Here is a 10,886-nt window from a genome sequence, read left to right as displayed (position 1 = left end):
TAAGTAGCATCGATTTGAAAGATGGTTATTGGCAGATTCCCATGGACGAGAAGAGTAAACCACTCACAGCTTTCACCGTACCAGGACGAGGACTATTCCAGTGGCGCGTACTCCCATTTGGTCTACACTCCGCACCCGCTACATTTCAACGAGCGTTAGATCAAGTTATTGGAGCGGACATGGAACCACATGCATTTGCGTATTTGGACGACATCATTGTCACGGGTACCACATTCGAGCATCACGCACGTAACCTAAAAGAAGTACTATGCCGTCTCAAAGCAGCCAATCTAAGGATAAATGTGGATAAATGTGAGTTTTTCAAAACAGAAACGAAATATTTGGGACACATGATTAGTGCCCAAGGAATCCATACTGATCCGGATAAAATCGCCGCCATTCGAGATCTCCCCACCCCAACTAATATCAAACAAGTAAGGCAATTTCTCGGTGTAGCTTCATGGTATCGGCGCTTCGTACCTGACTTTGCACGAATTATGCACCCACTCACGTCGCTATTAAAAAAAGGCAAACATTGGAAGTGGACAGAAACGCAACAAAGAGCCTTTCAGGAGATTAAAACACGCTTAACCGAAGCACCGATTCTAACGTGTCCTGATTACAATGTCAAATTTTGTCTGCAAACCGATGCCAGTGACATTGGCTTAGGTGCCGTACTAACACAAGAGATTGAGGGTGTGGAGAAAGTAATAGCGTACGCCAGTAGGCATTTGACCGAAACTGAAGTAAAATATTCTACAACCGAGAAGGAATGTTTAGCAATTGTATGGGCAGTGCGCAAACTGAGGCCATACTTGGAGGGATACCATTTCGTCATTATAACCGACCACTTAGCATTGAAATGGCTCAATTCCATAGAAAATCCAACAGGGCGAGTGGCCAGATGGGCTTTAGAATTACAGCAATATCAATTCGACATTCAGTACCGCCGTGGTAAGTTGAACGTAATAGCCGACACTCTCTCACGACAGCCAATAGAAGATGCGAAAAGAATCATAGAAGAACCCGAAGGTGAAGCGCAGGGCAAATGGTATGAACGCAAAGTTGAAGAGGTAAAACATAATCCAATACAGAGTCCAGATTTTGCCATCCAGAATGAACAACTGTACAAATGTCTTCCAGCCGATCGAGGAAGTCATACGGAAAGTCGTTGGAGGCTATGTGTGCCTGAAAATGTGCGGCAACGAGTCTTAGAGGAGAATCACGACAACACACCTGCCGGACATTTTGGTATTCGCAAGACCATTGCGCGTATACAGAATCAGTATTATTGGCCCGGTATGTCACGTGATATTGCTAAACATGTAAGAAGATGTGAATTGTGCCACAAATACAAACCAAGTTCAAACAAACCGGCAGGAATGATGCTGACTACAATCCCCGAAGAACCATTTGCTACCATCACAGCCGATTTTATGGGGCCATTACCGCGATCGAAAAATGGAAATACAATGCTGCTGGTGATACTAGATAAATTTTCAAAATGGACAGAGATGATACCAATGCGTCGAGCGACATCCGACAATGTGATCAAAGCATTGAGAGAAAGAATATTAGCCAGATTTGGGGCACCCAAAGATATCATTACTGATAACGGGCCTCAATTTACTAGTAACGTTTTCAAACAATGGTTGGTAAAGATGGGCATTAAACACAGAACCACAGCCCCGTACACGCCACAGGAGAACCCTACTGAACGAGCGAACCGAACTATTAAGACGCTAATGTCGCAAACGGCACGCGAAGAACATCGTACTTGGGATGAAATGTTACCGGAAATAACTCTAGCCATTAACACTGCGAAATCAGATTCAACAAAATACACTCCAGCCTATCTAGTACAAGGGCGAGAGTTGAGACTCCCTGCCAACTTATTTGACGAATGCACCCCAGGAACAGGAAATCCTCAAGTAGCTCCAGCAGCAAAAGCCGAGAAACTGCAACGGGTGTTCAAAACCGTTCAACACAACCTGCAACAAGCCGCAACCAACCAAGCGAAGTATTATAATTTGCGTCGTCGGGATTGGAAACCACGGATAAATCAATTAGTGTGGGTTAGACAACATCCCCTCTCAAATGCCAAAAACGATTTTTCAGCAAAACTTGCACCGAAATTCGACGGGCCATTCAAAGTACAAAAATTTATATCTCCAGTAATAGTTAGTCTGAAATCCATCCGAACGGATAAAATAATAAAGGCTCACATCGCTGATCTGAAGGTATATCATGGAGACCAGAAAATGATAACACCAAGAACCTATTAACATCTATAACATGGGTAATATATGTTTCTTCAGTTAAAATACTTCCGAAAAACTAACGGTGTCAATGCCTCAAATACCGACTGTAGGGTACATCGGAAAAAAACTTATCAACTCCTAAAGGATAACTTTATTAACGGATTAAGTTAAAGTTTAAAATATGCGGTAACAAACTGTCTCATATCAGTTGGTGTGTCTGTACGTATGAAAATTTCCAGGGTGTAGGGTGCACAACGGAGAACAGTAATAAATAAGGACACTAAACAGTAAGTCAAAAACAATCCGAGTACGTATCCGTTAAAAGACACATATAAAAGGTCGCGGAACTCACCATAGAATCCTAGTTGACGGTTAAGCCACACAGTATCAAGATGTCGAACGCAGATCATAAATTCAAAATTAGCATTGAGACATACAGGAAACGATTGCAGGCATTAGAAGCAGCTCGTCCAAGATGTAAAATTATTGAACCTCATGTAACAAAGAACCTAAAAAAGCAAAAAATAAAAAAAACCAATGGAAAATACACAAGCAATACTAACCTCCACATTAAAAATAAAGGTAAACCCCATGACCTAGATAGCAGTAAATCAGTTCCATGGATAACACCGAACGATAGGAAGAATAAACCAAGAGCTCTCGGTTGGCGAACCAAATTCTCCACATCTACTGAAGTCACCGCAAGGGAAATGCAGCCATCAACAATCGAATTAGCAGAACATTCGTTAACGGTGACTGATGACGACGACGTTATCTGTCTGGAAGCACCGGAATTAGTCGACGAGCTCAATCGCAGTGTTGGTAACCAAGACACTGCACCAGAAAGTATAAAATTCAGCTCAACACTGGCACCAGACGAACTTCTACAGCGGATGCTAGACATTGTGTCGGAGCCCATTGATCAAACGCCACAAACGCCGAGAGCACCACCATCGCCTGCCATTCATTTGACAAGTCCGATAAAAACAAAAACGATCTGCACGACTTGGCCACCAGAATTGGAGACAGAAATAAACGAGGCACGTCAAAAGTTAACATCAGGCAAACGAATCGCGTTCAACAGAACACTTAGTGGAACACTGTACACCGTAAGAATGACGCGTACCGGTAAGGTCACAGTACGAATTGTTTCTTAATCGGAGAAGGAGGGAAATGTAAGGACGGAATTTTTACATTAAAATTTCCACCCCACATAAAAATTAACACGAGTCCGAACCGGCGACTGCGACTGCAACTGCGACTGCTGCGAACACAATATGAATTTGAAATTGTATTATGGAATTTATAGAAATAAACAAATACCTTGAATATGTATATTACTTTCATTTAATGAATATGAATATTACTTTTGCTTATTTATTATAGTTTTCTCTTTAATTTACGAATTAAAATTTAGCAAACATAAACACGCGTTCTAACAAACGTCAAATGTAAACAATATGTGCAGCGGCTAAAAGAAGAGAAGACAATGCGCGCGCAGGTAAAATGCACCACGGCGAATTCAAGACAGCTGTAAACAAAATATTGAACAGTAGAATAAGAATTCACACGCATACATTGACATCAAAATTCAAACCAGCCGTAAAACAAACAAATGCGCTACACTACAGTTTGGTCTGATGGGTATATAAGAGGATACATTGGCTTGGGGAGGCAGTCAGTGATCAACACGCAAAGTGTTCAGAAGCAGACAGAGGCTCGTTATCAACTTTCGAAGACAAGAGAACGCACCAGGGACTTGGACAGTCAAACACAACATACAAAGTCGGTCGCAGAGCTAAGTATAAACAGAGACTTACATACCAAATATTCCTTTGATTTGTTATCCCTCCTACAGCCACCGTATATAAGCGTGAACACGTTTATATCCTTTCCCAGTAGCAAATATAAGCGTGAACACGTTCATATCCTGCTATTAAAACCTAATATAAAGCGTGAACACGTTTTATTCCTCCTATAGCCACCGTACATAAGCGTGAACACGTTTATATCCTTTCCCAGTAGCAAATATAAGCGTGAACACGTTCATATCCTGCTATTAAAACCTAATATAAAGCGTGAACACGTTTTAGATCCTTTCCAACTTACTAAGCCATATATATATATATAGGCGTGAACACGTCTATAGATAATAACATCTATAACCCATAAACTTTTCTTCCACAACAGGTATAATAATTTTTATACATATCAAATATAAATGAATAAACATTGTTAGTTTTAAGACAACTTAATAATAAATAAATATTGAAATTTAACACACAATCTTTTATTTGAGAAGTCTTGTTCTTGTGAATACAAATTTATTGTAACGACCCAGGACCAACCCCTGAGTATTACCCCGGCAAACAGAGCGACGAAAAAGTGTCGTTACAATTGGCGCCCGAGCAGGGACATTGACTTCTTAAAATATAATCAAAGTAATATCCACGTTACCATGGCACAAGCGAAACCAACTATGGATACTCTTGCCCCTAACACCTCAAACAATACAGAACCGAAAGCGGAGGTCCCACAAAATTTACACGAAGCTCGAAGATCTCCAACACCAAATAAATCATGGGTCTATAATATTCGCAAAGATGAACTGAGTAAACAATTGGAAAACTTTCAGTTAGATACAACCGGAACAATGGAAGAACTACGCCGACGCATGACTAATTTCATTGAAGAAGGAAACTACGACTCGGTCACCCGCAATGAGTTAACAATCCTCGCACAGAATCATACAAGAACAAGTACCAATGCCAGTATAGAAGGAAAAATAAGCAATTCACTAGTACCAGTTTTGACACCACTTAATGTTCCAACCATGGCTCAAGTAAGAAGCTGGTCAGTCCAATATGATGGTGGAAGAGACCCACTAGCCTTTATCGAGAGAGTTGAAGAAGTAGCAACCATGGAAAATATCGACCTCAATGCTATTCCACGCACAATGCCAGAACTCCTGAAGGATAGAGCTTTAATATGGTATCGAAACAACAATAGACAGTGGCCACTTTGGTCTCAATTTAAAAACGACTTCCTTCAATTTTTTTTACCTGCACGATATTTCGAAAAACTGGAGGACGAAATCCGGTCGAGACAGCAAAAACAGGAAGAACCGTTTAAAGACTATGTTTTAACACTTCAGAATTTAATGCGACAGGCCGATATTTCTCCATCACAACAACTCGAAAGGATATACAGGAATTCTCTAATCAGCTACCAGATGTACATCAAACGAAGGGACTTTACGACGTTGAATGAACTAATCATTTTAGCGAAAGACTTTGAGACATTGAAACATGGGCAAGACAAACCTCAATCCAGTCGTCCGAAAGAAGAACGCAGCCATCTACTTAAAGCTTACGAGGAGAAAGTTTTAAATCCCCAACAGGCCTGCCGTCGATGTGGAATATCGGGGCACGTAGCAAGACAATGTCAAAATCGTTCAATACAATTTTGTTGGGAATGCGGTAACAAAGGAGTCCGCACAATCGAATGTTGCCGTAAAGATTCGGGAAACTTCAGACGGGTCCGTTCTATGACAGGAGAGACAAACAACCCGCGATTCCATCCTGTCCCAACGCCGAAGAACCCATTTGCTTAAAACGCAATCGTCTTCTAGCACGAATACGATTAGACGACCATCCCCTTGAAGCTACACTGGATACGGGAGCGTCAAGCAGTTTCATCAGCCTGGCACTGGTTCAAAAATTGGGCCTCATGTTACATAAAAATAAGATTTCCATAAAGGTTCGTCTTGCAGATAATACCACGAGGCATGTTCAGACGTATATAGAGGCAAACGTTCAATTGGGGAAAAAGAATATACGACAGAAGTTGTTGATTTTAAATGAAAGTACGGATGAAATCATGTTAGGTTTGGACTATTTTCAAGCAATAGGCACATCAATACAAATAGGAGATCATCTCATCGTCATGAGTAATACGGACCCCCCATCAGTGGAGAAGTATATACCCAGTGCGTCTCTAGCCCAAATAGAACACGAAACTACCATTAAGGAATTCCTGGACAAAGAACTTAAATATTTCAAGGCCATGAGTGGCGTCTCGAATATCACCACCCACAAGATAGTGATGAAGGACGACCGGCCTATTAAACAAAGATATTTTCCTAAGAATCCCGCAATGCAGAAAATTATCGACGAAAAGGTGAATGAACTACTTGCGAAAAATTGTATCGAGCCATCCAAAAGTCCCTACAGTGCCCCGGTGGTCCTGGTAAAGAAGAAAAATGGCACATGGCGTTTCTGTGTAGACTACCGACAACTAAATGCGAATTCCATTCCAGATGCCTATCCCTTGCCTCGTATTCACCACATTTTAGATCGCCTTCGCAATGCAAAATTCATAAGTAGCATCGATTTGAAAGATGGTTATTGGCAGATTCCCATGGACGAGAAGAGTAAACCACTCACAGCTTTCACCGTACCAGGACGAGGACTATTCCAGTGGCGCGTACTCCCATTTGGTCTACACTCCGCACCCGCTACATTTCAACGAGCGTTAGATCAAGTTATTGGAGCGGACATGGAACCACATGCATTTGCGTATTTGGACGACATCATTGTCACGGGTACCACATTCGAGCATCACGCACGTAACCTAAAAGAAGTACTATGCCGTCTCAAAGCAGCCAATCTAAGGATAAATGTGGATAAATGTGAGTTTTTCAAAACAGAAACGAAATATTTGGGACACATGATTAGTGCCCAAGGAATCCATACTGATCCGGATAAAATCGCCGCCATTCGAGATCTCCCCACCCCAACTAATATCAAACAAGTAAGGCAATTTCTCGGTGTAGCTTCATGGTATCGGCGCTTCGTACCTGACTTTGCACGAATTATGCACCCACTCACGTCGCTATTAAAAAAAGGCAAACATTGGAAGTGGACAGAAACGCAACAAAGAGCCTTTCAGGAGATTAAAACACGCTTAACCGAAGCACCGATTCTAACGTGTCCTGATTACAATGTCAAATTTTGTCTGCAAACCGATGCCAGTGACATTGGCTTAGGTGCCGTACTAACACAAGAGATTGAGGGTGTGGAGAAAGTAATAGCGTACGCCAGTAGGCATTTGACCGAAACTGAAGTAAAATATTCTACAACCGAGAAGGAATGTTTAGCAATTGTATGGGCAGTGCGCAAACTGAGGCCATACTTGGAGGGATACCATTTCGTCATTATAACCGACCACTTAGCATTGAAATGGCTCAATTCCATAGAAAATCCAACAGGGCGAGTGGCCAGATGGGCTTTAGAATTACAGCAATATCAATTCGACATTCAGTACCGCCGTGGTAAGTTGAACGTAATAGCCGACACTCTCTCACGACAGCCAATAGAAGATGCGAAAAGAATCATAGAAGAACCCGAAGGTGAAGCGCAGGGCAAATGGTATGAACGCAAAGTTGAAGAGGTAAAACATAATCCAATACAGAGTCCAGATTTTGCCATCCAGAATGAACAACTGTACAAATGTCTTCCAGCCGATCGAGGAAGTCATACGGAAAGTCGTTGGAGGCTATGTGTGCCTGAAAATGTGCGGCAACGAGTCTTAGAGGAGAATCACGACAACACACCTGCCGGACATTTTGGTATTCGCAAGACCATTGCGCGTATACAGAATCAGTATTATTGGCCCGGTATGTCACGTGATATTGCTAAACATGTAAGAAGATGTGAATTGTGCCACAAATACAAACCAAGTTCAAACAAACCGGCAGGAATGATGCTGACTACAATCCCCGAAGAACCATTTGCTACCATCACAGCCGATTTTATGGGGCCATTACCGCGATCGAAAAATGGAAATACAATGCTGCTGGTGATACTAGATAAATTTTCAAAATGGACAGAGATGATACCAATGCGTCGAGCGACATCCGACAATGTGATCAAAGCATTGAGAGAAAGAATATTAGCCAGATTTGGGGCACCCAAAGATATCATTACTGATAACGGGCCTCAATTTACTAGTAACGTTTTCAAACAATGGTTGGTAAAGATGGGCATTAAACACAGAACCACAGCCCCGTACACGCCACAGGAGAACCCTACTGAACGAGCGAACCGAACTATTAAGACGCTAATGTCGCAAACGGCACGCGAAGAACATCGTACTTGGGATGAAATGTTACCGGAAATAACTCTAGCCATTAACACTGCGAAATCAGATTCAACAAAATACACTCCAGCCTATCTAGTACAAGGGCGAGAGTTGAGACTCCCTGCCAACTTATTTGACGAATGCACCCCAGGAACAGGAAATCCTCAAGTAGCTCCAGCAGCAAAAGCCGAGAAACTGCAACGGGTGTTCAAAACCGTTCAACACAACCTGCAACAAGCCGCAACCAACCAAGCGAAGTATTATAATTTGCGTCGTCGGGATTGGAAACCACGGATAAATCAATTAGTGTGGGTTAGACAACATCCCCTCTCAAATGCCAAAAACGATTTTTCAGCAAAACTTGCACCGAAATTCGACGGGCCATTCAAAGTACAAAAATTTATATCTCCAGTAATAGTTAGTCTGAAATCCATCCGAACGGATAAAATAATAAAGGCTCACATCGCTGATCTGAAGGTATATCATGGAGACCAGAAAATGATAACACCAAGAACCTATTAACATCTATAACATGGGTAATATATGTTTCTTCAGTTAAAATACTTCCGAAAAACTAACGGTGTCAATGCCTCAAATACCGACTGTAGGGTACATCGGAAAAAAACTTATCAACTCCTAAAGGATAACTTTATTAACGGATTAAGTTAAAGTTTAAAATATGCGGTAACAAACTGTCTCATATCAGTTGGTGTGTCTGTACGTATGAAAATTTCCAGGGTGTAGGGTGCACAACGGAGAACAGTAATAAATAAGGACACTAAACAGTAAGTCAAAAACAATCCGAGTACGTATCCGTTAAAAGACACATATAAAAGGTCGCGGAACTCACCATAGAATCCTAGTTGACGGTTAAGCCACACAGTATCAAGATGTCGAACGCAGATCATAAATTCAAAATTAGCATTGAGACATACAGGAAACGATTGCAGGCATTAGAAGCAGCTCGTCCAAGATGTAAAATTATTGAACCTCATGTAACAAAGAACCTAAAAAAGCAAAAAATAAAAAAAACCAATGGAAAATACACAAGCAATACTAACCTCCACATTAAAAATAAAGGTAAACCCCATGACCTAGATAGCAGTAAATCAGTTCCATGGATAACACCGAACGATAGGAAGAATAAACCAAGAGCTCTCGGTTGGCGAACCAAATTCTCCACATCTACTGAAGTCACCGCAAGGGAAATGCAGCCATCAACAATCGAATTAGCAGAACATTCGTTAACGGTGACTGATGACGACGACGTTATCTGTCTGGAAGCACCGGAATTAGTCGACGAGCTCAATCGCAGTGTTGGTAACCAAGACACTGCACCAGAAAGTATAAAATTCAGCTCAACACTGGCACCAGACGAACTTCTACAGCGGATGCTAGACATTGTGTCGGAGCCCATTGATCAAACGCCACAAACGCCGAGAGCACCACCATCGCCTGCCATTCATTTGACAAGTCCGATAAAAACAAAAACGATCTGCACGACTTGGCCACCAGAATTGGAGACAGAAATAAACGAGGCACGTCAAAAGTTAACATCAGGCAAACGAATCGCGTTCAACAGAACACTTAGTGGAACACTGTACACCGTAAGAATGACGCGTACCGGTAAGGTCACAGTACGAATTGTTTCTTAATCGGAGAAGGAGGGAAATGTAAGGACGGAATTTTTACATTAAAATTTCCACCCCACATAAAAATTAACACGAGTCCGAACCGGCGACTGCGACTGCAACTGCGACTGCTGCGAACACAATATGAATTTGAAATTGTATTATGGAATTTATAGAAATAAACAAATACCTTGAATATGTATATTACTTTCATTTAATGAATATGAATATTACTTTTGCTTATTTATTATAGTTTTCTCTTTAATTTACGAATTAAAATTTAGCAAACATAAACACGCGTTCTAACAAACGTCAAATGTAAACAATATGTGCAGCGGCTAAAAGAAGAGAAGACAATGCGCGCGCAGGTAAAATGCACCACGGCGAATTCAAGACAGCTGTAAACAAAATATTGAACAGTAGAATAAGAATTCACACGCATACATTGACATCTAAATTCAAACCAGCCGTAAAACAAACAAATGCGCTACACTACAGTTTGGTCTGATGGGTATATAAGAGGATACATTTGCTTGAGAAGGCAGTCAGTGATCAACACGCAAAGTGTTCAGAAGCAGACAGAGGCTCGTTATCAACTTTCGAAGACAAGAGAACGTACCAGGGACTTGGACAGTCAAACACAACATACAAAGTCGGTCGCAGAGCTAAGTATAAACAGAGACTTACATAACAAATTTTCCTTTGATTTGTATACCCCTCCTACAGCCACCGTATATAAGCGTGAACACGTTTATATCCTTTCCCAGTAGCAAATATAAGCGTGAACACGTTCATATCCTGCTATTAAAACCTAATATAAAGCGTGAATACGTTTTATCCCTCCTATTGCCAC

Source organism: Teleopsis dalmanni, chromosome 1, assembly GCF_002237135.1.
Source record: "Teleopsis dalmanni isolate 2A chromosome 1, ASM223713v2, whole genome shotgun sequence".
Lineage (NCBI taxonomy): Eukaryota > Metazoa > Arthropoda > Insecta > Diptera > Diopsidae > Teleopsis > Teleopsis dalmanni.
This window is presented reverse-complemented; position numbering follows the sequence as displayed.